This window comes from Mercenaria mercenaria, chromosome 7, assembly GCF_021730395.1.
Source record: "Mercenaria mercenaria strain notata chromosome 7, MADL_Memer_1, whole genome shotgun sequence".
NCBI lineage: Eukaryota > Metazoa > Mollusca > Bivalvia > Venerida > Veneridae > Mercenaria > Mercenaria mercenaria.
The window spans coordinates 84,951,925-84,979,589 of NC_069367.1; the positions used below are offsets into that span (position 1 = coordinate 84,951,925).

The window sequence follows — 27,665 nt, forward strand, 5'->3', positions numbered from 1 at the left end:
GACGACATGCTGGATGACAGTAATATTGATATAAACGTTATTGTATGTGAATTGAAAACGGCTACAGTAGATAGCAGTTCTAGATTTCAAAAATCAAGAAGGCCGATTATTCATAAAGAAAATAAACTATGGTTTGACAGTGATTATAAAGCTGCAAAATTACAGAGTAGAAAAGCTTTAAACAAGTTTCGGTCCAGCCGATGTGAAAATAATTTAAAAGACTATATAAATAGCTAACATGTTAATAAAAATATGTGTAGACGGAAACGTTACTTATATAATACATAATATGTGTCTATAATAGAATCTGTTGTAAATAATTCAAATATGTTTTTGCGTGAGTTGAAGAAATTGACAAATAAACACAAGTCGCAACCAAATATATCTTTGAACACCTGGTTTGAACCTTTTAGCAACTTGTTTGCAGGTAATGTTGCTGATGACAATATTGATTATGAACAGGACGATAGAGATATGAATATAAATATAGATGACATCGAGGACTTAGTGTTCAATTCTATTATAACAGATAACGAGATTGTAGATACTGTAAAGTCTTTAAATATACACAAGGCATCTGGTGGTAACCTTATTCCACAGCATATAGTTTATGGCGTAAATGTATTATTACCTTTTATACAAAAACTGTTCAACAGGTTGTTTACAAAAGGTAAATTTCCAGATAAGTTGGCCAAATCAATAATTATTCCGCTGCAATAGAAGGGAAGTGTTAGCAATCCAAATAACTAAAGGGGTATTGCTTTGTTAAATATTTTAAGTAAAGTCTACATATATTTTTTTATCAAAAGGTTAACTTTCTATGTATAAGCATATAGTAGAATATCAGAATGTCAAGCTGGATTTAGAGCTGGTTATTGTACAGTTGATAACACCTTTATACTGTATTCTATTTTTAACTAATGTGTAAGTGTAAAAGGAAAATCGATATACGTAGTTTTCATTGACTTTCAGAAAACCTTTGATTCAGTAGACCGGTCAGTATTGTATGATATTGTGAAAAACAATGGTGTTCAAGATATTTTGAAAAACAATGGTGTTTATTATCATTTATACAATCCATTTCTGTGTCTGTTAATGCCTGTGGTACAACAAAACAAGGTTTTACCGGTATATTTTCATGCCCTGTTGGACTAAGACAGGGGTGTAACTTCAGTCCCATCTTGTTTGCCATGTTTATAAACGAATTGTATACTTTGTTATGTCAAAAAAGAGACATCCAGTTATTTCCTGATACTATGGAAATATTCCTACTTATGTTCGCAGATGATATTGCCCTTCTAGCAGATACTGTGGTAGGGCTACAAAGGCAATTAAATATTTTAGAAACCTTTTGTAATTCAAGTAAACTTACAGTAAAACTTTCTAAAACAAAAGTATTGGTCTTTAAGCGAGGTGGACGATTAGCGAGGAGAGACCGCTGGTCCTTTGGTAACAACGTGTTAGATACTGTGAAAGGTTTTAACTATGTTGGCATATATTTTGCTAACATACTGTCTTTGTACAATATGGCTGAAGCTATGTCGGTTAAAGCGAATAAAGTTCAGATATATATGTTTAATTCTCTACAAAATTTGCAATGTTTACCTTATAAAACGTTCTATAAAATATTTGATACAAAAGTTCCGGCTGTGTTACTATATGGTTCAGAACAATGGGGACTAAAACATATGCAATGTGTCAAATCAATACAGGTATATGCGTGTAAACGATTTCTTAAAGTGAACAGAAGTGCATGGTAAATATGCTGTTCTTGGGGACGTTGGTAGATTCCCCATGTATATATACTTAGCTAATCGTTGTATCAAATATTGGATGCGTTTGCTTACTTTGCCTAGAAACAGATATATCAAATTGTATTATGAAATGCTTTGAAGTTATGTTATGTCACAAACTAACATACGGGCTTCACTGTATCTGAAGTGTAAATACAGGTATTGCATCATCACTTTGTAAATTTAATTTTTGAGTTATTGAGATAAATATGGACGGATAGCTCAATGGTTTGCACACTGGCTTTCCAATCCTGAGGTCTGGGGTTCGATCCCCGGCAGCTACTCGGGAATTTTCAGAAACGCTTTTCAGTGTTTCCCACCCAACTCGAGGTGTACTGGTCAGGAACCCAGGCAATCCTTGTGTGTATCAGTGCTATACACTGGGCACGTTAAAGAAACAGGATGTCTATTCGCAACGAGCTAGGCTAAGTTAGCCGGCCAAGCCTGTATCTGATCTCTGATCTCTCTGTCAAGGGGGCTTTGTCTCTCTCTGTCCCTCTGGTCAGATCGCTCTGTGTCTGTACTAGTAGAGGATGAATTATGCGCCCTGTCTGGCTGCATTGAACTATGTAAAGCGCCTTTGAACGTGAAATTGGTTATGAAAAGGGCGCTATATAAATCTGGTGTAATATAATATATATATATATATGTATATGTCTGACCTTTCGCATAAAATACCTCTCATGTGTTTCTGTATTTCATAGTTTACATTTCCATGTACATTTTATTCAAATCGGATCAGTAATAAGAAAGTTGATATTTCATAAACTTCAGTAATTCATGTTTTTATTTCCAAAACCACTATAACGGGCCTTAAATTCAGTCAGATTTCCCGGCTATATCGTGAAACCCGTGAAAATAAGAATAGTCAGAGTACACGCAAGCCGTATAAGTCCCATGAAATTTAGTATTTAGTGGGACATTACCCTACAAATAGACTGGTCTAGATATGCCTAGTGCACACCACATTTCGACATTAAACGAATCTACGTCAAATTTACTTTTCTTGGTAGAAATTTATGCTCGATCGAGGTAAGAAGTTTATTAGTTAGATTTTTGTATAATTTTTGAATTACGACTTTTATTTAATAAACCTTTGTTCATTCTGCACGATTTTGCAACATTAACTTTTCGGCGTGTGATTTTGGCTAGTTTCGGTATGTCAGGATAATTTATTAAATTTTTCAGACTTTTGTAAATCATTCCGAAAGAGGAATCTAAATGTTTCGTATATATAAGCTGTAAGATTTGTACTGAAATTTGCGTAACATGATAATTGTAAAATACTCTTTGTCATAAACATATATTAAAGATTTCGTTGTTAAATATGGAACGCCGATACTACATTGCATTGTAATGTTAAATCTAAGTGGCAAGTCTAGTACCATGTATGTAATATGTTATTGAAATTTGAAATTATTGTGTGCCAGTCTAAAGCATATCTAAACAGCGTCCGTTTTGTTGAATGAAAATTGATATTATATTCATGCTAGGTTTTGTATTACGTTTAATTCCCATTGTATTGTGTTAATTTGTAGTTGTAAATAATAGCTGCAGTTTACCATTTCCTCATCTAAAATTTTCCATCAGAAACTTTTTTAATGTATTTTAATCACATGACGTATGAACTTAGCAGCACGTATATTTTGAATAAGTTACACGTGTTATTTGTGGGAGCCTACGAAGGTATGATGTACCCAAAGGAGCAGCTTTATGCCCTAACTTTTGTTTTACTATGTTGCTTACCATATGTTTTATATTTTAGTTTCTTCCACCAGACGACTTTTACCTGGTGATGATGCCACAACCCGGACGTACAATAACCGAGGTTCACTTGTTTTCAGTCGCCTGGATACGAGTTTCCCAGCACAGAGGTTTTGTCCCATGGTTGTGCCGTAAACCGCAAAGACGATGCCTTTTGAGATCCACTGGTCAGGTCAGTGATCCAATCACCTACAATTACATGGAGCCAAAACGGAGTCAAGGTATTCCCGGTTTAAAGGGATCTATGAAGTTTCCACTTTTTTATATTTATTGAAGATATTTTGTATATTTCTGCTACTTAAAGTTCAAAGTTAACAGAAACATCTGTGTCAACGAACAGTCAGTGCTAGAACTTTATACTTGATAAAAGAGTGACTGAGCTCAGATTTTTTTCTTTCTATTTGATAATAAGATTTGTTTTTTCACTTTTCATTTATTTAATGTATATAATGATTTTATGTAAATACATTTGTAAATATTGTAAAGGGTGTTGAATTGTTCTGATAGATATTGTCCCCGGTACGTCCATCCTGTCACAAATGGTGTCAGAAGTGGGATGGGCCACCAGACACAGTAGCTATTCGAACATTATTAACACTCATTAAACTGCAGCAATAATTTGTAAAGATTCCTGTCGTTTTGTTCTGTTGTTTCACATATAATTGTTTTATTCATTTTTCAGAGTGACGACTTACCTCAGACAAGACAAGACAGGCTTATAACCAGCTTAAATGGTCGCAGAGTCATAGACAGTTGCACACGATACTTGGATTCTGGGGTGAGTTCGTTCCTTTTATTTTATTTTTGGGTTTATTTTGTGTCACTCTATGATTAAGCCACCATATATCTGTGCTGAAAGTGACCACCCTTGACAAGAAGAGTTATCCTACACTTACTCACTCTAACTTGTGCGTCGCCCTACTTCTCCCAGTGATTCTATTATGTATTAGGGAACTGCATACATACTAGATACAGTACGAGGGGCGTTCAATAAATACCCGGAAAAGTGCTCTCAGTTCTTCATGTATCATCAAAAATAAATGAAAATGCTACAAAATGTTGACTAGGGAATACTGAGTTGATATGTCAAAATTAGATTGTCTATGGATAAATAATTAGTAAATGCAAGTCCCCATGGCAACGTCATGTGACGTCATCCGGCCCAATTTTGTCTCTTTTTCTATTTTACATGCGCTAAAACATTACCTGCCACTTACCTATTTTTCAAGCTACCTTTTCTTAAACTGGGTGAATATTAATATGAAAAGTAAGCGTTACGCCAATAACGTCAAATTATAAATGTGACATCATTAAGATATTTGGCAGGCATACTGAGTTGGTCGTCGCTTGAAAATCAGTGTTGAACGGAGATGTGAGATAACATTTTGTGTTCTGAATCGAAAATCAAGGAAAGAGACAAATGCTATGCTGAAAAAGGTTTAAGGGACAATGCCCAGAAAAAAAAACAAAATTTTATTAGTGGGACGTGACATTTAAAAGTGGTCAGGAAAATATTGCAGACGACTTGTGTTACAGACATGAAAAATAACGCTCAGTCACACTTAATAAATAAAGAGCTCCTTGATAGGGTATCAGTTTAGTGTCCAATATCTTCAGTACAACAGGAACATCATATGAACAGTATTTATTTATTCTTAGGAAGGTGTAAAAATGCATTTAATGGTGATAAACATTGAATCAATGGTAATCACGAGTTGTATTGATTAATTGAGTGTGATATGACAGCATCATAATGACGTTGGGCCGCTTTTGAGGTGATGGCGTTGCCTAGGAGACGACAAATAAATATTGTGCATGTTCTGAAATCTGTAATTTAGGTATTTGCATTCAGTATGTTCATATCCGTCATATTTTCAAATTTTAGCAAAATGAGACCAGAAATAAAGAAATGAGAGCACTTTTCCGGGTATTTATTGAACACCCCTCGTATTTGTATTTGTGTGGTAAGAAGCTTGTTCACTTGCATATACTTCTACCTGCTCTTATGTTTTAGTGTTGCACAGTTGGGTTATACCTACACTTTGGTTTATTTTTGTGTTATTTGTGTTAACACTAGTTACTGTCGATTATTACTTGATAAGCCTACTGTCACTGTACATTGTTGATTGTTGCTACACAACCTTGATTGACACATCGCACTGTTGCGCAATTTAGTGTATTATTATTTAGTGATGATATTTTGTATACATGTAGTATATACGTGGAGTATAGTAGTGTTGTATAGTGTTAACATAGTGTAATCATTTAAACATGACTAGTGTAGTAGAGTTAGCGTAGTTAGGACAGGAGTTAGGTTATGAAGAAGAGGAAGAAGAGGAGCACGTAACTTTGTGAAGGAAGAGCAGGCTAGGGAATGTGGGGAAAAACATAGTAGATTAGAAGCAGAGAAAGAAAAGTTAAAAGCAGAGAGAGAAAGTGAGAATGAAAGGTTAGAAGCAGATAGGGAAAGATTAGAGTTCTAAGTTAGGTTGCAGAAGAAAAAGATAGACTATGAACGACAAAGTGGTTTTGAAGCTGAGAAGGAACGATTAGAGTTAGAGGCTAGGTTGCAGAAGGAAAAGATGGAATATGGACGTAAGTTAGAACAGGATAAATTGAAATGGAAAAGGAGAAGTTAATGTTAGCTCGTTGCGCAGAATGGGGTAAAATACATTATCACTAAGCTTACCCTTCCTTCTGCAAGGTACGGCAAGAGAGGCTTTTAATAGGCTTCGGTTAGAAGATAGGAAGGACTATGATAAACTGAAAGCCGCTTTGTTACGTCAGTACAAATTCACTGACGACGGCTATAAGAAAAAAGTTCAGAAGACACCGTGATAATGAAATGTTTGTAATGTTTTTAGACAGACTAAGTAGATATATAGACGATTGGCTTAGATTGAGTAAGGTAGAGAAAACTTACGTATGAATGTTAGATTTTATCCTTAGGGACCAATTCTTAGATTTATGTAACAGAGAACTGTATCAGAATTTGAGTAGTAAGAGGTTAGTTAAATCTAGAGATGTAGCAGAAGGTTTAGATTTGTTTGCAAAGACTCGTGGAGGTCCCAAGTATGTCGTGAATCAAACCAATAAGGACCGAAGCCTTAAACCATATGAAATACCTCGGAGACAGTATCCTAGTAGTCGTAATGTAGGCACTGGTAATAGAGGCAGTAGTAATGGTGCAAAAAAAGGTAGAGGTTATCAACCCTTTGGTGTACTGAAGTGTACTAATTGTGGTCGTGGGGCCTCCGTGGCCGAGTGGGTAAGGTCGCTGACTTCAAATCACTTGCCCCTCATCGATGTGGGTTCGAGCCTCACTCAGTGCGTTGAATTCTTCATGTGAGAAAGCCATCCAGCTGGTTTACGGAAGGTCGGTGGTTCTACCCAGGTGCCCGCTCGTGATGAAATAATGCACGGAGGGGCACCTGGGGTCTTCCTCCACCATCAAACCTGGAAAGTCGCCGTATGACCTAAAATGTGTCGGTGTGACGTTAAACCCACCCCAAAAACAAAATTGTCGTCGTATAATGCATAGCTCATATAACTGTAGGAGCGGAAAGTACGGTAATAGCGCTAATGCAGCAGCAGAAGTAGAGTAGGAACAAAAAAGTAGTAAAGGGGAGAATAGAGATATTAGGGGAAATAAAAATAGAGGTAGAGGCCGTGACCGATCTAGGAGTAGAGGTAGAGGAAGAACTAGAGATAAAGATAGGAGTAAGTCAAATAGGTCGGAGAGTGGAAATAGTATTATAGAACTCAGTGATGTTGAAGAGTTAGATATGCTTGGTGTAATTACATGTCATACAAAAGCCGGTACTTGTAATGGTAGGGATGTTAACGCTATGCGAGATACAGGTTGTACATATGTGATAGTGAAACGGGACTTAGTAGAAGCAAGTCAGTTTTTAGAGAAAACCCGTAGACTTTTGAAGTAAGTACATAGACTGGAGTGAACATAGGCTGGATGTAGCTAGAATAAATATTGATTGTTCGTAGTTCAAGTAGATGGTTGTAGATAATCCTACCAATGATGTTATAATTGGTAATGTAGAGAGAGCTGTAGAACCTCAGTTTAGTACTTAAACGTCTGCAGTAGAAACTACGGCGCAAGCCAAAGTTAAGAAGCAAGTAAAGCTTAAAGTTCCGTCTCGGATTTTAGATATATCTAGAGAGAAATTCTTAAAAAAAGCTTGTAAAGAGGGGTGAAAGTCAAGAAAATGCTTTCCAGACTTTGAGGGCTAGCTTAATGGGTCCGCCTGTTGCCAGATATAGATCAGACTTTCATATTGAGTGTAGATGCTTCAGATGTAGACTTAGGCTCTGTATTGCTGTAGCGTTTGTTAGTAGAAAATTGCTACCTAGGAAGCAAACTTACTCAGTGATAGAGAAGGAGTGTTTAGCGATAGTATGGACATTAGCCGGTATTTGTTCAGTAAAGGCTTTGACAGATCATCAGCCGCTCACTCATTTGAACAAAGCTGAACTTAGCAATGGTATGGGCATTATCATTGCACCATATACAGGATCAGTATTAGAGCCATTCCTTGAAGAGAAAATGTAGGCGCAGATTATTTGAATAGAGTGTTGACAGGTAGCTGTATTATAATGTGTACAGATAGTAACAGTGTTTTTTTTTTTTCTATATATATATATTTTTTTTTTTGGTGTTTGTTATTTTCTGTAAGTCATTTTGTTTTCATTTAAGAAAATTATAAATTTTCATTTCAGAAGGGACGTGCGTCACTAAATTACATACGGGCCTCATTATATCTGTAGTGTGAATGCAGGTATTGCATCATCTTTTCGTAAATATTAAAGTTATTGCGATAAATGTCTGATTTTTCACATAATGTAAATTTTATTCAAATCGGTTCAGTAATAAGAAAGTTTTTTGTTTTTTTAAACTTCAGTAATTGATGTTTTTATCCCCAAAACAACTATAACGGGCCTTAAATTCAGTCAGATTCAATCCGCACCAAAGTAGTCAGATTTCCCGAGAGTACACGCATAAGCCGTGAGTCCCATGAAATTTAGTCTAGATATGTTTAGCGCACACTACATTTCGACATTTAGACGAATCTACGACAAGGAAGTTGATATTTCATAAACTTCAGTAATTCATGTTTTATCCCCAAAACCACTATAACGGGCCTTAAATTCAATCAGATTTCCCGGCTATATCGTGAAACCCGTGGAAATAAAAAGTCAGAGTACACGCAAGCCGTGAGTCCCATAACATTTAGTAGGACATTACCCTACAAATAGACTGGTCTAGATATGCCTAGCGCACACCACACCTCGACATTAGACGGATCTACGTCAAATTATTTGTTCTTTGTAGAAATTTATGCTCGATCGTTTAAAAAGATTTAATTGTTAGACTTTTGTAGAATTTTTGATTTACGATTTTTATTTAATAAACCTTTGTTCATTCTGCATGATTTTGCAACATTTACTTTTCGGCATGTGATTTTGGTTAGTTTCGGTATGTCAGGATAATTTATTAAGTTTTTCAGACTTTTGTAAATCATTTCGAAGAGGCATCTAAACTGTTTCGCTTATTTATGCTGTCAGATTTGTACTGACATTTATGTAACATGATAATTGTAAAGTACTCTTTGTCATAAACAAATGCAAAAAAAATATCGTTCTTAAATATGGAACGCCGATACTGCATTGCATTGTCATTTTAAATCTATGTGGCAAGTCTAGTACCAGATATTCAATATTTTATTGTAATTTGAAATTATTGTGTGCCAGGCTATAGCATATCTAAATAGCGTCTGTTTTGTTGAATGGAAATTGATATTATATTCATGCTAGCTTTTGTATTACGTTTAATTCGCATTGTATTGTGTTAATTTGTAGTTGTAAATAATAGCTGTAGTTTATCATTTCCTTATCTATAATTTTCCATCAGAAACTTTTCATATTTTTTCATACTTTAACTTTAGTGTTTTAAGTAATTTATTTTTGAAATAATGGATGTAATTAGTGACGTATTTTAATCATGACGTATAAACTTAGCAGCGCATGTATTTTGTATCAGTAGCAAGTATTATTAATGGCAGCGTGCTTTCCATAAGTTATATATTTTAGCTTTTTCTACTACACGACTTTTACCTGATGATGATGTCACAACCCGGAAGTACAATACTCGAGGTTCACTTGACTTCACTCGCCTGGCTGTGATTTTTCCAGCGCAGAGCTTTCGTCCCATGGTTGTGCCGTAAACGATGACTTTTGTGATCCACTGATGTCAGTTCAGTGATCCAATCATCTACCTTCACAGGGAGCCAAAACGAAGTCAACCTATTCACGGTTTAAAGGGACTTTACTTGAAGATAAATTATGTTGTATTTTTGTGCTACTTAAAGTTCAAAGTTAACGGAAACATCGATCTGTGTCAACGAATAGTCAGTGCTAGAACTTTTTTTTTCATTTATTCATTGTAAATAATCATTTTATGTAAATAAATTTGTAATTATTGTAAAAGGTGTTGATTTCTTGTCCCCGGTTCGTCCATCCTGTCATATGTTATGATAATTAGGGTTATATAAATTGGGTTACAGATGTAAAACAATATTTGTAGTTATGTTATTATGTTGAGTTGGCATATGAACTTGTCCAGATATTTTTATTATAACAGTATGTCATATTATCATGTCAAAAAGTTCTGTATTTAAGTCAAAGTTTGGCATGAACTTTTCGAAATGGTGTCTTAGATTGTCCATAGGGTTTTAATTATTGCACATACCTTTTGTATGTGTTAAACTGTGATAAAAACAGTCAAGTAATCAAGTTCTGTCTATAAGACAGAACGCTCGATTTTTCTCAGTGCCTGACTCTGAAATAAAGCTTTGCCAGTAAAAATATTTATACTTTTTTAATCTAAATTAGAAAGGGGCATAATTTTGTCAAAATACAAATCAGATTTATGGGCATTGCTTCTCCTGGTGAAGATTTTAATAGAAAAATAACTATTTTAATTTTCAAGTCAAAAGTTTGAAAGTAACAGTATCATTTGACTTAAAAGTTTATTAGAAACTTTAAAAAATCTAAGTAAAAAGGGGCATATCTGAAAATAACAAAATTCAAATTAGAGTTATGAGGATTGTTGCTCTTGGTGTAGACTTTGATATTTTGTAGATTATCTATATTAAAGATCTCAAAGATCTCTTAGATTTATATCAAAACTTAACGTAACATAAACCAAACACATACTTATTAGTATTTTTTTTACAGTTTCTACGGCCATCTTGCAATTTTTGTACTGTACAGTGCTTCAAAAAAAGCGTCACTTTTTGATCTTGACTTTAACCTTGCGTGTTCCACTTATCCATATCTGGAATCAGTTTAAAGCGCTCGTGATAAAATAAATGAAGAAAACTGGTAAAATATATTATCTAAACAAGAGCTGTCACTATTGGTGACAAATGGCCCGAAAAGACCCAAGAATGCCACAGTTGTATGCACAAAAAGAATCACATATCATTGTGTGAATTTGACCTAAGAAGCCTCGGTCATAAGTGTGACACATCCTCTCAATATGGTTAAAATTTGTGTCAAACTTTTTTCAAATCTCTTGATAAATGGCAGAGTTATAGATCAAACAAGAAACACCTTTGAATTCTAAGTGTGACCTTGACCTTAGAGCTAGGGATCTGAGTCTTGCACGCAACACCTCGTCTTGTTATAGGGAACATTTATGGCAAGTTTCAAAATTCCTTTCGTCAATGGCAGAGGTATGGACCGGACAAGAAACTGTTAACATTTAACCTCTATGTCTGACCTTGACCTTGGAGCTAGGGGTCTGAGTCTTGCTTATAACAAGTCGTCTTATTATGAGAAATATTTATGCCAAGAAATTTCAAAATCCCTTCATGGGTGGCAGAGTTATGGGCCGGACAGGAAACAGACCATGTTAACATTTGACCTCTTAGTGTGATCTTGACCTTAAAACTAAGGGTCCGGTTCTTGCGCTGGACACGTCGTCTCATTAGGGTGAACATTTATGCCAAGTTGTTACAAAATCCCTTTGTGGATGTAAGAGTTACAGCCCGGACAAGAATTTACTGGACGCACGGACACACGCAAGCACGCACGCATGCATGCACGGACAGTTCGATTTTAATATGCCCAATTTCGGGGTCATAAAAAATAACATTAATTTTAATAAATTTACCTTACTAACTCAAAATATTACTATCTATGATATTTACAGGGTCATTTGGCCAATTATAAGCATATGATTCATAGATAGCAAGCCCGCCCACTTAGCTCAGTAGGTAAGAGCGTCGATCTACGGATCGCTTGTTCGCGAGTTCGATCATCGGGTCGGGCGTATGTTCTCCGTGACTATTTGATAAACGATATTGTGTCTGAAATCATTAATCCTCCACCTCTGATCATTTATGGGGGGAAGTTGGCAGTTACTTGCGGAAAACAGGTTTGTACTTGTACAGAATCCAGGAAAACTGGTTAGGTTAATTGCCCGCCGTTACATGACTGAAGTACTGTTGAAAAACGGCGTTAAACCCAAAACAAAACAAACAAACAAACATAGATAGCAACAATTTAATATTTGGCACAGTAAAAATGAAATTTGAATGAAAATCATTTGATTTTTTTTTTAAATTCCAGTTTTGCTGATTTCCGGGGTTGATTTACGCCACCCACTTTCAGAGCTGTTACAAATATTCATCCAACATTTGTTTATAAGCTTATATGTGTTGCTATGTGAGTGTTTCCATAGCATAATACACATTCATAGATGTTTTGACAATAAACTAAAAGTCTATAACACAAGGAAAATAATATTTTAAAAACAATGCTTTTTTAGCTATTTTTTTTCACTAAAAATCCGAAATATTCGAAATTGCTGAAATTATTATAAAAATAGGGTACGTTTGTTTTATATAATTATCAAGAACAAAATCAAAAATTAGTTATTAAATACAATGTAAAAAGCCAAATCAAATATAAAAGGGATTTGTTGTGGTCTTAGAAGCCATCTGGATTTTCTCGGACTGCACCATGATGCGACACCATCATCCTCAATTTTCTTACATCTTAGATGTTCCTCTAATAATTTCTAGAGAAAGTTTTACTTGGGGACTGAGGGATTAACAATAGTCCATGGCGAATGTTTTAGTCATACAGATAAAGCATGGTGGATATCTCATATTGAAAACACACCAAAAGCACTTTAAGAGAAAAAGAAGTTCGAAAGTAACTATAAAATAGAATGTGGACTGTTAATCCGAAATCACAAGAAAATATAACAACCCTAAATCCAAAAATACTACTGTTTCATAACAATACGTCTTTGTGCATTACATCCATGTTTGACATCACAAGTAACTCTAGTTCGTCCGCAATCAAGACATTTCTGACTGATTAACATGGAACGAATGTTTTTCGACTGGATTTAATATATGCTCTCATTTATTATACAAATCCATTTCATTAATCCGAACTGGTTATTAGCCAAAATATGATATTTTGTGGAGACAACGATCCTCATTTTACGGAAATATATTTCTACGGATCTTTGACTTTAACTCAAAATAAAAAAAAAATCTTCTACAATTTTAAAAATGCTTTTTCTAATACATTTACAGCTTGTTGTAAACTATTTTGTAATGCAGATTCTCCTATTGAAATTGATAAATCCAATCAATTAAAACTAAGTTAAAGACATCTACGAAAGGAAGCATCAGAAGATTTCTATTAGAATGTTTTTGTCCAGCATACCAGTGGTCTATGATGTCATCGTCGTTTAGCGCTACAATATATTTACGTTTTACACAAGAAAATCCATAATACTAAAAACTACACATTTGGGTCCTTTCAATGAATAGGATTTGGTCACTAATCACATCCCTTAATTTGTGTTTTCAAGCAAAGCTTGCATATATTATCAGCAATACTATTTTTGATTCCTAAATTGCATATACAATTAGATTATGTTTGTTTCATAGATAATTTAACCTCTAATACCACTTCTAATATAATAAATCGTATAACTTCATGTCGAACTGATATTTACCTCATGTGAAAAAAATATTGCGACAAAGTATATGCAGATTCTGAAAAAGAAAAACATTCCCGGAAAAGGTAATATCCAGCAATTACAGGGTGTGATGTTCCTTTACACTTTATACCTTCTTACGAAATAATCCAAATTACAAAGGAACTGATTTAATTGAAATTTTCTTGTGTATTTGATTTCAGGTAAGCCCGTTCCTGCCTGTAACATTGCTAAAAATAATTTCCATGTGAACCTGTCAGGCAGTTTGTTAAAGCGTTTTCTTATTAAACGAGGGAATGCAGTTTTCCGAGTAATAACAAGTAATCCATGAGAACTACTAGTGCCTAGTTTGTCGTATGATTTAGAAAATGTTAAACACAGTTATGTATGGCTACTATATAAAAACATGTTAAGTATTCTTGATGAAATTTTCAATTACAAACAATCAGTTGTTGCTGGAATAATTGACATTTTATGTCAGGGAGGTGTCGTTATTAAATAAAACTTAGTCTAACAATTCAAAGACTATAATACTGTATCGCTTGGGATTGATATATCTCCATTTGTTAAATTGATTTACACTTTCACTTTGAATACACTTTCTTTAACTTTTATATAATTTTCATATATTTGCAAGAGCGACTTTCAAGAATTCAGTCAACGTTATCAATATGTCCTTTTGCAGATATACTGCTATTATCGAGTGCAAGAATATTCTACTAAATTGTACGATTGTAATTCAGACTTGTGTAGGTTATTTGTTTAAAGTTTAATAGCAATTTAAAACACTTCTATTACTAAGTGTATCAAAACAGTAGTTATTTATCAATTTCAATGAAAATTTTCACAAATGACGAAATGTTTTATCATATGCGGTTCTGACCCTCTGATTTGGAGATATGTTGCATATTCGGTGTTCATTCTTTTGTCAGCTGGGTGCTACACTTTCCTCTTTGATCGTGGCCAACGAGAGAGGTGGACCACGCCATGACTAGTGGTCCTTAAAGGCCATTGGGACTGAGCTTCTTTGATATATTTATATTTTCCTGATTTGTCGCATCCTTAATAATGTTCTGCTGGTATTCTGTTTTCTGTAACGACATGGAGAACAATTGTGCAAATGATTTGTTAAAAGCTTTAAGAAGATCCCTTGAAAGTATAGAACGCAAAGAGTCAAGATAATGTAACACTTGGTTTGACTAAATTTATTCCTGAGAGGTTTAGAAAGGTGAAAAAAATCTCATGCCTTTTAGCACCAGCTTAAGCTTAATTATATTATAATGATATTTAACAAACTTCATAATACTAAAGGACCAGAGGCTATTTGCATATTTAATGTAGATATTTACCCGATCATTTTTGTGTTTTATTATTAGCGTGCCCTCAGTTTCCCTTGCGTGAATAAGACACTCAGCAGTCAGGGAATTATGTTTACGTATAATGTTCTATAACATTGGAATATGGTGGAGATATAGAGTGTGAGTAATATTGCCAAACTGTTTAAGCACACCAGCATTGTTTTGCAATTGACCGTTCCAAAGCTTTGCCGCACTACGTTTCTTTATTTTACGTTTTAAGCTTTCTGTCTATTGGCTTTACTTCGTTCAGGTATTTATCATGTTCTAACCTATACATGCATTGCTGTAGAGTTTTACGGTTCAAATATATGTTGCGTTAACATGAATCAGAGTTTATCACAAATCGGATGTGTTGAGAAATATTTTCAGTTTCAGAGAAAGAATGCCGAAAGAAAGAAAATGAAATGATTATCCCCTGCCCCGGATGCCCCTCCTTCTGCAATTAGCTAAACATAATTACGGAAAGCCCTTAAAAACGTTTAAATGAATAAATAATATTGTTTATAAATACTTTTGTTATCGCAGAGCTGAAGACGAATTAAGTAAAACGCTTTCAGTGTTGATGTCAAGTTTGAATGCATATGATTAACCAGTTATTCTGAGTAATAGAGTCGACTATTATGAATCTAACTTTAAGAAAATATCTGTTAAATTTCCACCGGCATAGTCGTCTTGATCGTACTTTAATCTTATTTAAATAAAACTGCAAACAATGCATGTAATATGCACATGTTCTAATGCTGTACATGTTCTTATAATAACAGCATAGACAATTACTTGTGCCGACATTGATTTGTATTGCATTTTCGACAAAATCCTTTCCTTCTAGGTACTTATTAAAATCAGATATTAATAACGCATTTTCTCTTATTGTATGTTTTTTTCTTAAACGTTTAGAAATAATCTTATTTCAGATTCAACGCCATAAGATTAGTTGAAAATATTTTATTTCAAGAGATAGAAGCGACATGTAAAAATGCATTTCAAATTAGGCGGTTGGGGTACAAAAAAGAAACAATTAAAATAACTTAAATATACTTTCTACTGAGAAAGTGCAAATGTAATATATCTGATATGTCCAATTTGCTTGTTTAATAACATCATATCCGAAATTATAAGCAATTTTACAAATATTTTCATTCATTATTCAGCAGAAGTATTTTCATAAACGGTCGCCATATTGATGACGTCATTTCCGGATCCAGTCGCGGTCCCCGAAAGAGATACATACATATTATTTTTGTCTTGAACCAAGAAAAAATTTGATATATGTGGCTATATTTCTCAACTACTTTCGAGCGGGATTACGAATGGCCGTGGACTAGTACCTCGACTTTTTTCACTTATAATACTTGCTGCTCTCATCAGAGATGCTTCCTAACCGTGACTTGCTGCACTCCCAAGATTTGCTGTGTACCTTGGACTTGCTGCGCTTAATAGCGCAATCTGGGCTTGCTGCGCTTACTAGATTTAGTCCTCTTACTGGACATGCTGCGCAACCTGGACTTGCTCTTCTTACTGGACTTGCTCTTCTTACCGGACTCGCTGCACAACCTGGACTTGTTGCACCTACTAGATCTGCTCTTTTTACTGGACTTGCTCTTCTGATAACTGGAGTTGCTGGGCAACTTTCACTTGCAGCACATACTGGACCTGCTATTCTTACTGCAACTGTTTATCTAGATGGACCTGGACCTGTTGCGTAATCTTGACTTGTTGAACTTGCTGTATTTGCTGCTTCTCCTAATGTACTGCGCAACTTAGACTTGCTGCACCTACTGGACTTGCTGAAAATCTTACGTTTCGTAAGTGACAATACTGGAGGTTTCTTTCTGGACCTATTTTTTTTTTCTTTTTTATTTCTTATCCATTTCAAGTATAAAAACAAAACGCGCGAACCGGATAGAGATGCGCCATTGTGACGTCACGCAAATAAAAATAGCAAGCACAAAATGGTGGCATATTGTGTTTGTTTCTACAAATAAATTGGTTATTGTTAATAATAAATTCAGGGCTAAACTATTCAGTACCATTTTCTGTTCCGTTAAACACGGGAAACAGATAAAGATAAATACTAAAGACCCCAGACAGCCGATAAAACCATAAGAAATCTGAAACACATAAACAGTATAAATGTATATAATACAAATGATATCCTGTTATGAAAGTCTATTCTAATTGTTATGAACAATTTTGTTTACTGTAGAAAACTAAAACAATACCACCCGACTGGTGATTTTAAATGGCTTTAAAAAACCTTAAATGCCACTGTATGTACACAGACATGTATTGAGAATATAATATCTTATGTAATAAGTTATGTGATCAAACGAAAATGAGAGTTCTGTGTCAATATATAGTATACATTAATTCCCTTACTATAATAACTGAAACTTAAACTGTATTTTTGACTTAAAAACTTGAACTAGTAATATTTAGCACTGGGTTTTTCTATCAGTGTTTTTTTAGTAAGGCATTTTCTTGTTTTGTAATTAAGGTATTGGACCCGTAATAGAGTACCTCCATTTTGAAGAGTATTCAATTCCTACCATAAACCTACTTTGACTGCAATTTTCAGGGGATGGGGTGGGGGCGTAGGTTCAAACCCCACTGGGACCAACAGATTAGTAGTAACGTATTTTAAAGGGTCTAAAACAGTATGACCTCACCTGACCCCTCGACCTCTTCTAAAAAATCCAAGCTAACCAATTTAAAAAACAGATTTTAAGAAATTACTGTTTAAACCTATAGTAAAATATGATTAAACACTTCTACCAAATTTTTGCCCAACTCCTGACACAAAAACAGGGTCAGTTTAACCTCACCCGACCTCTTGTCCCTATTTTGTAAGTGCACTTTAATCTTATCCCAAACTTATAATACTAACCCGGTACATCTCTACCCCCAAAATCTTTGGTTAAACCGAATGAAAACCTCTGATTTAACAAAATGAAGAAAACATATATTTAAAAAATGAAAAACAAAACAGAAGGAAACTTTAAGAGAATCAGATATTCTATATTTAAACTCCACACTTAAAACAATTTACAACAGTTTTGTCCTTATTAATTAAGATAATTTATAATTGTTTGTTCATTTGCTCTTTTATTGTTAACTTTTAGTATTTTATACAGTAAATCATACAACGATACTTTGTCTTGTAACATTTTAATGAAAAATAAATAATAATATCCACATAGTGTACTTGTTTTGTCCTGATATTGTATATTATTGTATTTTACCTTTGGGATGTAATTAATTACTTCTTTCGGTGGAGAAAGTCCAAACGGATCAAAGTACAAAGTATTTAAGTAACAAACCCAATGTTCCGGGACCAACAGAGTCATCTAAATTGATTATGCCGCATTCGGCCTTTGCTTTTGTTTTTGGTAAATTATTTCTACTAAATACACTCCTAAAGTTTTTATTTTTTTTATTGTTTAACCCATTGTTCAATTCCAAAGTTAGAAACTGGTTTGTTTATAATTTTTTATTTTACTATAGGAATTTGCCTGTACGACCTCCGTTGAGAATCAATCTGTATACCCCGGCCATGCCCCTTTACCACTAAACAAAGATGTAATCAAAGGTATCCCTAGACTAGCAGCCAGCATACCCAGGAACCAACCGTCTTGTTTTTGTTTTTGTGTTGATTTAATCACTCCAGATTCTACTAGTTGCTTCCTTTGATTAGGTGTATGATATGACAATCTAATATTTCTCTTATCATCAGCTACCGAAAGCATACCATTTCCAAGTATTTTACTAACACTAGTACTGGCAAGACCAGAAAGGGCACCAACCCCTAACGGCCCCAATATTTTTGGAGCTATTTTTGCAGCTACCGGAAGTACTGTCCGACCTAACAAACCAGCCAAAGCCAAAAATCCACCATTTTGACCTTGACTGGACATATGTTTTTTCGAAATTGTGATTTCTAATCCCTTTTTATTTCTAATAGACTTGTTAAAAGTAAAGGGAAGTTTCCACGCAATTGTTCATGTTTTAATCTAAAATATGTGTAATTTTATTATTATAAGCTTGTGCTAAATCTTTTTTTTTTTGTCCACCTGTAAGGTTAACTTTATATTCAATATAATTTCATGACATTATATATTTAAAATTTATTTTATTTAAACTCATACAACACAATTGCGTAAACACAAATACTAGCTACTGGTGTAATTTTTAATTTAGCTGTTAATGTAATATGCTTAAGATCTTCTGTTATTACTTCCTTTTTATATTCCAAGTTAAAATGAACAAATCCAAATAAATTAGAAAAGTTTGATCTACTTAGCAAAATTCCAGTAGTCTTATTATTTTGTTTATAATAATAATTAATTACATCGTCATATATTCTTGATATACTTGTGTATTCTATTTCTGGATAAAAAAACACCATTACCAACTTCAAGACGACAGGAGCTCAAAGTGCAATTATAATTATTAGCATTTACCTTAAATGTATCTAATAAATGTGGGCTATGTTCTTGTGAATTACTTTTGTCAGGCCGTTGTAAATAAACAAATACATGTTGTGGTTTTGTTATACCAGCCGTTATTCTGAAGGATATATTATTTTGTCGTGTATCAGTCTATTGTGTCACCATTCCCCGAAGGTATGACCATCTTGCTTTTGTAAATCTTTCAGAAATTAAATTAAATCCAAATTTATTAAAAATTAAACGTAGAACCCATAGAATTAATATTGTTACAATTACTCTACCAGCATCAGCAGCATTATCTCTAAAAATTAATTCATCATCATCCGTCAGCTGCAGTGTTATTTGAATTTGACTTGGAGGTAAAATATTAGTTTCTAAACCCTGAAAAAATGAATAATTATTTAATGGAATTTTAGCATTTATCTCATTACCACCTTGGATTAATTTCTTTCTAATTTCAAAACCTTTATTATAGCCAGCTTGATCATCCCTGCTGTCAGCAACAGCAGAAGTATCTAAAGAGATAAATTCATTTGTTCCAGTTGATTCTGCATAACCTTTAGACAATTCAACCAAATTGTTTACATTTACTACCTTATATAAATTGTTACAATCATAAACAATTTTTCCATTTTGTTTAACCACTAACTGATCAATTAATGAAGCTGCATTATTAATTAGAGCAATTTGATCTCCATCAGCATAATTATTACCATTAGCAAGTTTATTAACTTTAACACTTACTTAAAAATAAGCATTAATCCAATCAAAATATGAGCTTCTATCATTAATTGTAAAATGGTATCTGTTTTTTTGTTGCTTAACATTATTTCCCAAGACAGATATTAAAGCTATTTCTAATTGAATAAGAGTTAGTTCATATCTTTCACAATATTCATTTGTTCTAAACGTGTATATATTATATATTATTTTATTTTTTATAAATTAATCTGTTAATACGTTTACACGCCCCGATCCTGACAATATTCTATTTATTCTCATATTAATATCCTCCTCCCCATTATTTGAATTTGTTTTTTGTAATTCCTTAACAATTAAATCACCAACTGCCGGAGGAGGTTTCTTTTTAAATTTTTCAACAATTTTATTAGCAGCTAAATTTCCAACTTCCGTTCCAACCTTTATTGTTCCACTTTCTAACGCGGCTTTTCCCGCTGTTTCTAATGCTTTTTTTCCAGCTGTGCTAATTGAAGATGCGACTCCACTTGAAAATAATTTTGTTTAAGTGTCAAAGATACCTGTGCCAAGGACTGTGTCCTCGGAGACCTCAGGTCTACCATGTATAATTTCTTCTCCCGTGTGAGTATCAACTTAAATAAATATTCCTTAAGTTTTATCATAAACTTTCTTGTACATTATATAAAACTAAAAATTATAATTTCATATTGCTTTTAAAATTAGTGTAAAACTTGTTTCAACCCCATTAAAATTAATTATTCTACCAAATACATCTGTAATATATATTCTTATTGAATTTATAATATAATTATTAATTTCAGAATATCCAACTCTGGTTCTTTTGTAAATGGATAAGCTCTTGTTAAATCTGCAATACTTAAAGCACAGATAATATGAAAATTTGACATTCTTAAATCCAACATAAAATTATCATGAATTGAAATCAAAACCTCAAAACTACTTAAATCAAACTCCAAGCTTATTGGAGCAATGTCTGACTTATCAAATTCATAATCACCATTACTTATTAATGTTTCCCGTATATAAAAATATTTAATATCTGTGTAACTGTAAGAACAATTTGTAAATATAATATCTTTCCATTCTTTACCATTATCATAACGAATTCGTTTATTGTCATATTCATCACTAATATGATGCCAAGAATAAGTCACCGTGTTATTACTATCCAAACCAACAACAAAGAAGTCCTCCACCTCTGATCATTCATGTGGGGAAGTTGGCAGTTACTTGCGGAGAACAGGTTTGTACTGGTACAGAATCCAGGAAAACTGGTTAGGTTAACTACCCGCCGTTACATGACTGAAATACTGTTGAAAAACGGCGTTAAACCCAAAACAAACAAAAACAACAACAAAGGTTTTATTTTTATCTAAAATTAAAGAACGACTAAATCTGATTGTCAAATCACTCGGAGTATTTTTATTATCGTTTTTAACTGTTTCAGAACTTAATACTTTTTTTGTTCCATTTATATAATTATTATACATATCTTTTTAATTAAAAACTAAAGTTTTAAAACTTTAATAAAAGTGTAAATTTAAGAAAAATAATTTTGATGTAACATTTCATGTTGTTCTGGTAACAATTTACTCATTTTAAATAATTGCTCTACTACCCTAATACCTTCATTTTTTAGTTCTTCATTATTATTTCCAGCATCAATTGAACCACAAATTAACTCCAAATCATTTCTTCTGGATTACATGGACAAACGTCATAACTTTCACCTCTAATTACTTTTTTAAATTTCATAGATCTTTTATTGATAGGCAATCCTGATTTTTGTCTGTTTATTCTTTAAATATTTTTCTAGAATGGATTGAATGTTTTTTATTATTGTTATATCTTTTATTAATCAAATCAATCAAATCATTATCTGCTTTAGCGTTAATTACTTCCTTTCCAGGTATTCTATATGTAGCAATTAATTTGTTTTGACCATGAAGTTTATTTAAGTTAATAATTATATTACCATATTGTCCATTTGATGAAACTTTACATGGATTATATCTTATTCCCTTTCCAAATACTTTAATCGTTTTTGATAAGCGTTCACCGTATTTTTTTAAAATTTTCTCAGTCTGATTTTAACTCCGAAACATACTTACCTGCAGCCATAGGTTCTGCATCTGTAAATTCAATTATTTCATTCGGGTTTTCTTTACCATGTTTATTTATTTTGCGAGTACACATAGTTAATTTCCTGGTAACCTCTTTTCTTGTTTTTATCCAATCATCTCTATCTTTGCTCATTGCTAACTCTGATAATACGGGGAAGTTCCAATCTGATAATACATCTTTATCGATATTTATATCTAAATTTGCCTCAAATTCTTCAGGAAATTTTTTAGTGTCTTCAAACTCATCACCATCATCCATATCCATATCCAAACCCATATGATCTTTTGGTGGTAATAACGGTAGCGGTTCTTGGAATAGCTGTGTTAAACTCTGATATGTTTGCATGTCTTTCATTTCATCACCTAGTAACGCTTCTTGATGTTTTTTTGCAGGTAATGCTTTTAGCTGACTTGATAATTTTTCTTTTTGACTTTCTATTCCATCAGTAATTGGCTTATAAATTTCATTATACATATCCCGATTTGTAGCTTTTTAATTTTTTCTCTCATTATTTCTTTTTTTAAATCTCTCATCTTTTGCCCGACCAAGTTTTTCCTTATTCTTATTTCATTAAGTTTTGATTGCATTTATATAATAATATAAGATAATGTAAGATAATGTAAGATAATGTAATATTATATATAAATGGAAATTCCGAATTATGGTACATGTACAAAAAGTAATAAATCTAGTAAGTCTAAACAATTTAAGCAAGATCCCTTTATGCCAAATTCATGTTTTAGAATGTTAATATGTGAATCTTCTGGATCTGGAAAAACAAATACACTAATGCATATACTTCGAAAACCTCTTATATATTATGATAAATTATACTTGTATGCTAAAAACCTAGAACAATCTAAATATCAGGATTTAATTAAACTCTTAAATGAAATAGCAGAAAAAATAAAATAAATTCAAATGAAATACTTGAATATTCGGCTGATCCCAGCCAAATTGAACCTTGTGAGAATCTTGAATCAGAAAAACAAAAAGTAGTAATGTTTGATGATTTTGTATGTGAAGATAAAAAGGTTCAGAATGAAATATCAAAATACTTTATTCAAGGACGTCACAAAAACTGTTGGGTTATTTATTTAGGTCAGTCTTACTATAAAACACCAAAAGATATTCAAACTGTTAACTGTTCACATTATATCTTGTTTGAAAGTCCAGGTAAAAAGGAAAATGATATGATTTGTAATGAACAAAATATAAATCGTGATTCTTGTGCTAATGCAACAAAACAAAAACATGATTTCTTATATGTTGACAAACCAAGGAAGTTTTTAAGAAAAAACTTTACTGGTAATATATATTGGGAGTTTTTATTGATGTAAAACAAATTAATCAACCTGACAGTATAAGCAAAGTTAAATTTGATATTGATTTAAGTGATTATGCTACTAAAAACAACAATTCAAAAAAAACTTAAAAAGGAAACGGAATCGTATCTTCACAAAAATAAGGAACTTGATAATACAATGAACAGAGCATTGGATATGGGAGGTAATGAAATAATCAACCTAGGAGATCCAAATAAACCCAACGATGCAGTTTCAGGACGATTTGTGTATGAAAAAGTTCAAAGTGTAATAGATGACTATAATCTTGAAGATATCAAAGGTATAAAACAAACACTAGAAGCAGAAGTAAAGAATATTGAAGAATTAACAAAAGATTTTAAAAAGAGTGAATTATTAATAATTCAATTACAAGGTAAAGTTGAAGAAGAAATGAAAGCTATGGTTGATTCTATTAAAGAACTTGAAGAGAAATCTGATTTAACAGATGACAACGTAAAAAAGGATTACGGGTTAATTGAAATATTTTATTCACTCAAGTTCAAGAATTAAAAGATAGTATGATTAAAAATGAAGAACAAAAAGACAAGATTATTGAAGCTGAGAAAAAGTTACAAAATATGTATCAGTTAAAAATCAGAACAGAAGTAAATAAACTAAATACTGAAATGGTAAAAAGGAATCAAGATTTGTTCGATACATTTTCAAATAAACTTGCAGAATATAAATCTGAACTAGAAAAGGCAGCTTCACAAAGAGGTGATGATCATGACACAGCATTAGAGGACTTTAAAAAACAAATTCTAAATTGGGTAAGTACTATCGATGTACGCCACAATTTACAGTACGCTGACTTAAGTAATCCTACAGATTTATTACAAAAAGATGTTAATAAAGCCAATATTAAAATTGAAAATGATAAAAATGAACTGGACTTTTAGTTGAAAACTCAGCTAAACAAGGAGAGTTAATTACTGCTAATACTGAAGCAATAACCACTAATACTCAATCAGTTTCTACTAATTGGGAAAAAATTACAGAAGTAACAAATGTTTTCTTAAAACAAGAAACACAGTTAGCTAAAACATAGAATACTCTTGACAATTTGTCTGCTTCTGAAGTTGCTACAACAAAACGACTTGATGATTTTGCTGAAATAATTCTTCAACTTAAAAAGAAAGACAAAAAAATAAAAGAAGAATTGGAAAAAGAAATAGAAAAAGTAAGACGCGAAGTGTTTCTTTTTGAATACAACAGAAGTTGTGAGGGATTTGGGGGCGCATGGGGCGTATATTATGGTGTATTCGTATCAATGAGAAAGTATTATGATCACCATGATGTCTGGATATTATCATTATATTCATTACATAGTGAAGATGAAGATCTGGCGGATGTGGGCTATTTAGATTTATTTAATTTGGAATCTGGTAATGCTGTAGATTATAAAGATTTTATAAACACAAACCAAGAATATAAACTAGCTGTACCGTCTGTACCTTTAAAAGATGTTTTTTCAGTCAAAAAAGCCGGAAGCTATATAACAGATCTCAGGTTTTATTTAAGCTCAAATTTATGGGGGAAAAAGCAATATCACATTTTGCTTTTAGGTGGTGGCGAGATAGTTTTATCGGTGAATTTCCCTCTGGGAGTGTAAATATAACACCCGGGGTCGATGACATTGGTCCGGAAATATTTATGTATAAGAAAAAAATTAAAATTTATCTAACAGAAAAGACAATGTTTGACATTAATCCTTATAGAGATTCATCATCTACAGAAGTATCATTTCGGCCTTTGAGGGATAGTTATGTCAAATTCTACATATTGGAGGAATATATAAATTATAAAGAAAGTAAACTTTTGAATTAAAACCTTAATTAAAGTTTTAATTACTGTGTTTTATTTAACTGGAATAATTAATATAATGGGAATATTCAATAATATAAACGAAAAAGAAAATAAAATAGAACGATGGACGTCAGCCCCTGAGAGCTGGAAGCCCACACAAATTTTAAGAAAACCCCCATTTTTCTTAACATGTTTATACCGAAGATACTGATGTGGATTATTTCAATGGAAAGTTGTAAATGCTAGTCCTGGTTTAGTTCAAAATGGTAATACTGTAAGAAGTGGTTTTAATTGCATTTTAATTATTCTTATTGATGCAATTAAATTAGATAAAGGAGAAGTTAAATTACAACTAGAAAATAAAGAAAATATAATTCTTCAAAGTTACAGTGCAAAAACAAACAGAAAAAAACGAATCTATTTCTATTAATTATGCTAATAAATTTAAAATGAATGATGTTATTTATATTGATTCTTTAAACGTTATGAATATTCAGTTAACAATTTATGGTTCTATAATTAAATAAAAACTTTAATTAATTTAAGAATAAGCTAATGTATCAATACCATTATCAAGAATATATCTTTTATCGTCATAACACGATAAAGATATTTTATTTATAATATTACCGGAAAGATTATGCTTATCAGAACGAATAACTTTAAAGGTGTGATTACTTTGGGTTGAATTAAACGAAGTATCTTTGTAATTTTTATGAACTATTGTTTTCTTAACAACCTGTTTTTTAATTCCTTTACATTTTTTAACATTAACTTATTTTCTAATAAATATGAATACACTATACTTCTTAATCCGACAAATTCAGCAATGGGAATGCCGGCAGCTTCATCTTTAAATTTTTCAATTACTTTTTTATTATTGTCGAAATAAAATTTTGAATTAATATCGTAATCACTAAAATCAAAGAAATCTTTGTCTTTATAAAAATCCCCATATGCATCTTCAGTATTTATTTCATAATGAATCAGTGTCAGTGAATAAAAGTTTTGCTGAGTTTTCATACTTTTCCTTAATATAATTATAATGAAATCATACATTAAATATTTTGATAAATCTAGAATGCACATTCCAACATAACAAGGTCTGTTTAATAACAAGCTTTCTTTTATTCTATGAATACCAAATAAATTCTTGTTAAACATCGTTGAACTAACAAATGAAGGTTTTTCTATATACTTCAATAAAAGGTTTTCATCATGAGTTAATTTAATATTAACCCTCTTGCGTAAATTCTCCATCGTCTTACTGAATACAGAATTGTTCATCAACTTAAAAAAGTCTTTTTCAAATGAATTCTTTGCTTTAGATCTTTTTTGAGTATTAAACTCAATATACTTTTTTAACCAAGGACTTTCGTCAAAAGTTAATATTTTGTGTGTTTTTTGTTACTTTTAACCCTAATTGTGCATATAGTTCAAGGTTTTTATAATGAACTACATAATTTTGTTTTTTCATTAAAGTTGGAACTAATTCTTTTTACATTACTTTTTCCTATTTCAAATTCTGTTTTAATATTTTTACTATAATTGGAAAGCCATTCGTCTGGTATAATAATTTTTTCAGGAGCTTAAGGATAATCATCATGTACTGTATGTAATTCTTTTGGATATTCAAGATCACATTCAATTATAAAGATAGTTTTACCTTTTGCAATTAATTTCTTGAATTGTTTTTCTGATATAAATTTGAAGTTTCCAGAGGGCAAAGGTTGACACATGGCCCAACCATAAAGGTTATTGGCGTCGAGGTACATAATGTATTTAGATTCTAATTCAGGATCATAATCTTTCATATATTTATTGTTTGCTTTACTGTATCTGTTTGAAATATAACTAGTCCCTTTTCAATAAAAATTTCAATATCAGTTATTAAATCTAACTTAATTCCAGTCATTATTAACACTGCATCCCAAGCTAAACCAGGACTACTAAAATAATGACAAGGATCTAATTTGTAGTACTCTAAACATAATTTTCTAAAATTTTCAAATACATCAGCTAAAAGTAATACGTCCGTTTTCAAATATAGATCATGATTTTCTCCCATTGTTTTAATTTTAAATTTATTCCAAACATTTTTAGCATGCTCATATTCTTTATTAGATATGTGTGTTTCATTTAAAATTGAATAAAACTCTTTTTTAGAAAGTAATTTTGTTCCTTTGAATTTTTTAAATGAATCCATGTAATCATATGGATAAACACCTTTTGTTTTTAATAATTCAATGTCATCAAATTCTTGAGAT

General features: G+C 32.3%; 1 protein-coding gene across 1 annotated transcript in view; it reads left to right on the top strand.

Moving 5' to 3' along the window:
- Positions 1–27,665, top strand: part of LOC128545971 (carbohydrate sulfotransferase 14-like) — a 59,587-nt gene that overhangs the window by 13,630 nt on the left and 18,292 nt on the right. The gene's annotated exons all lie outside the window — the stretch shown is intronic.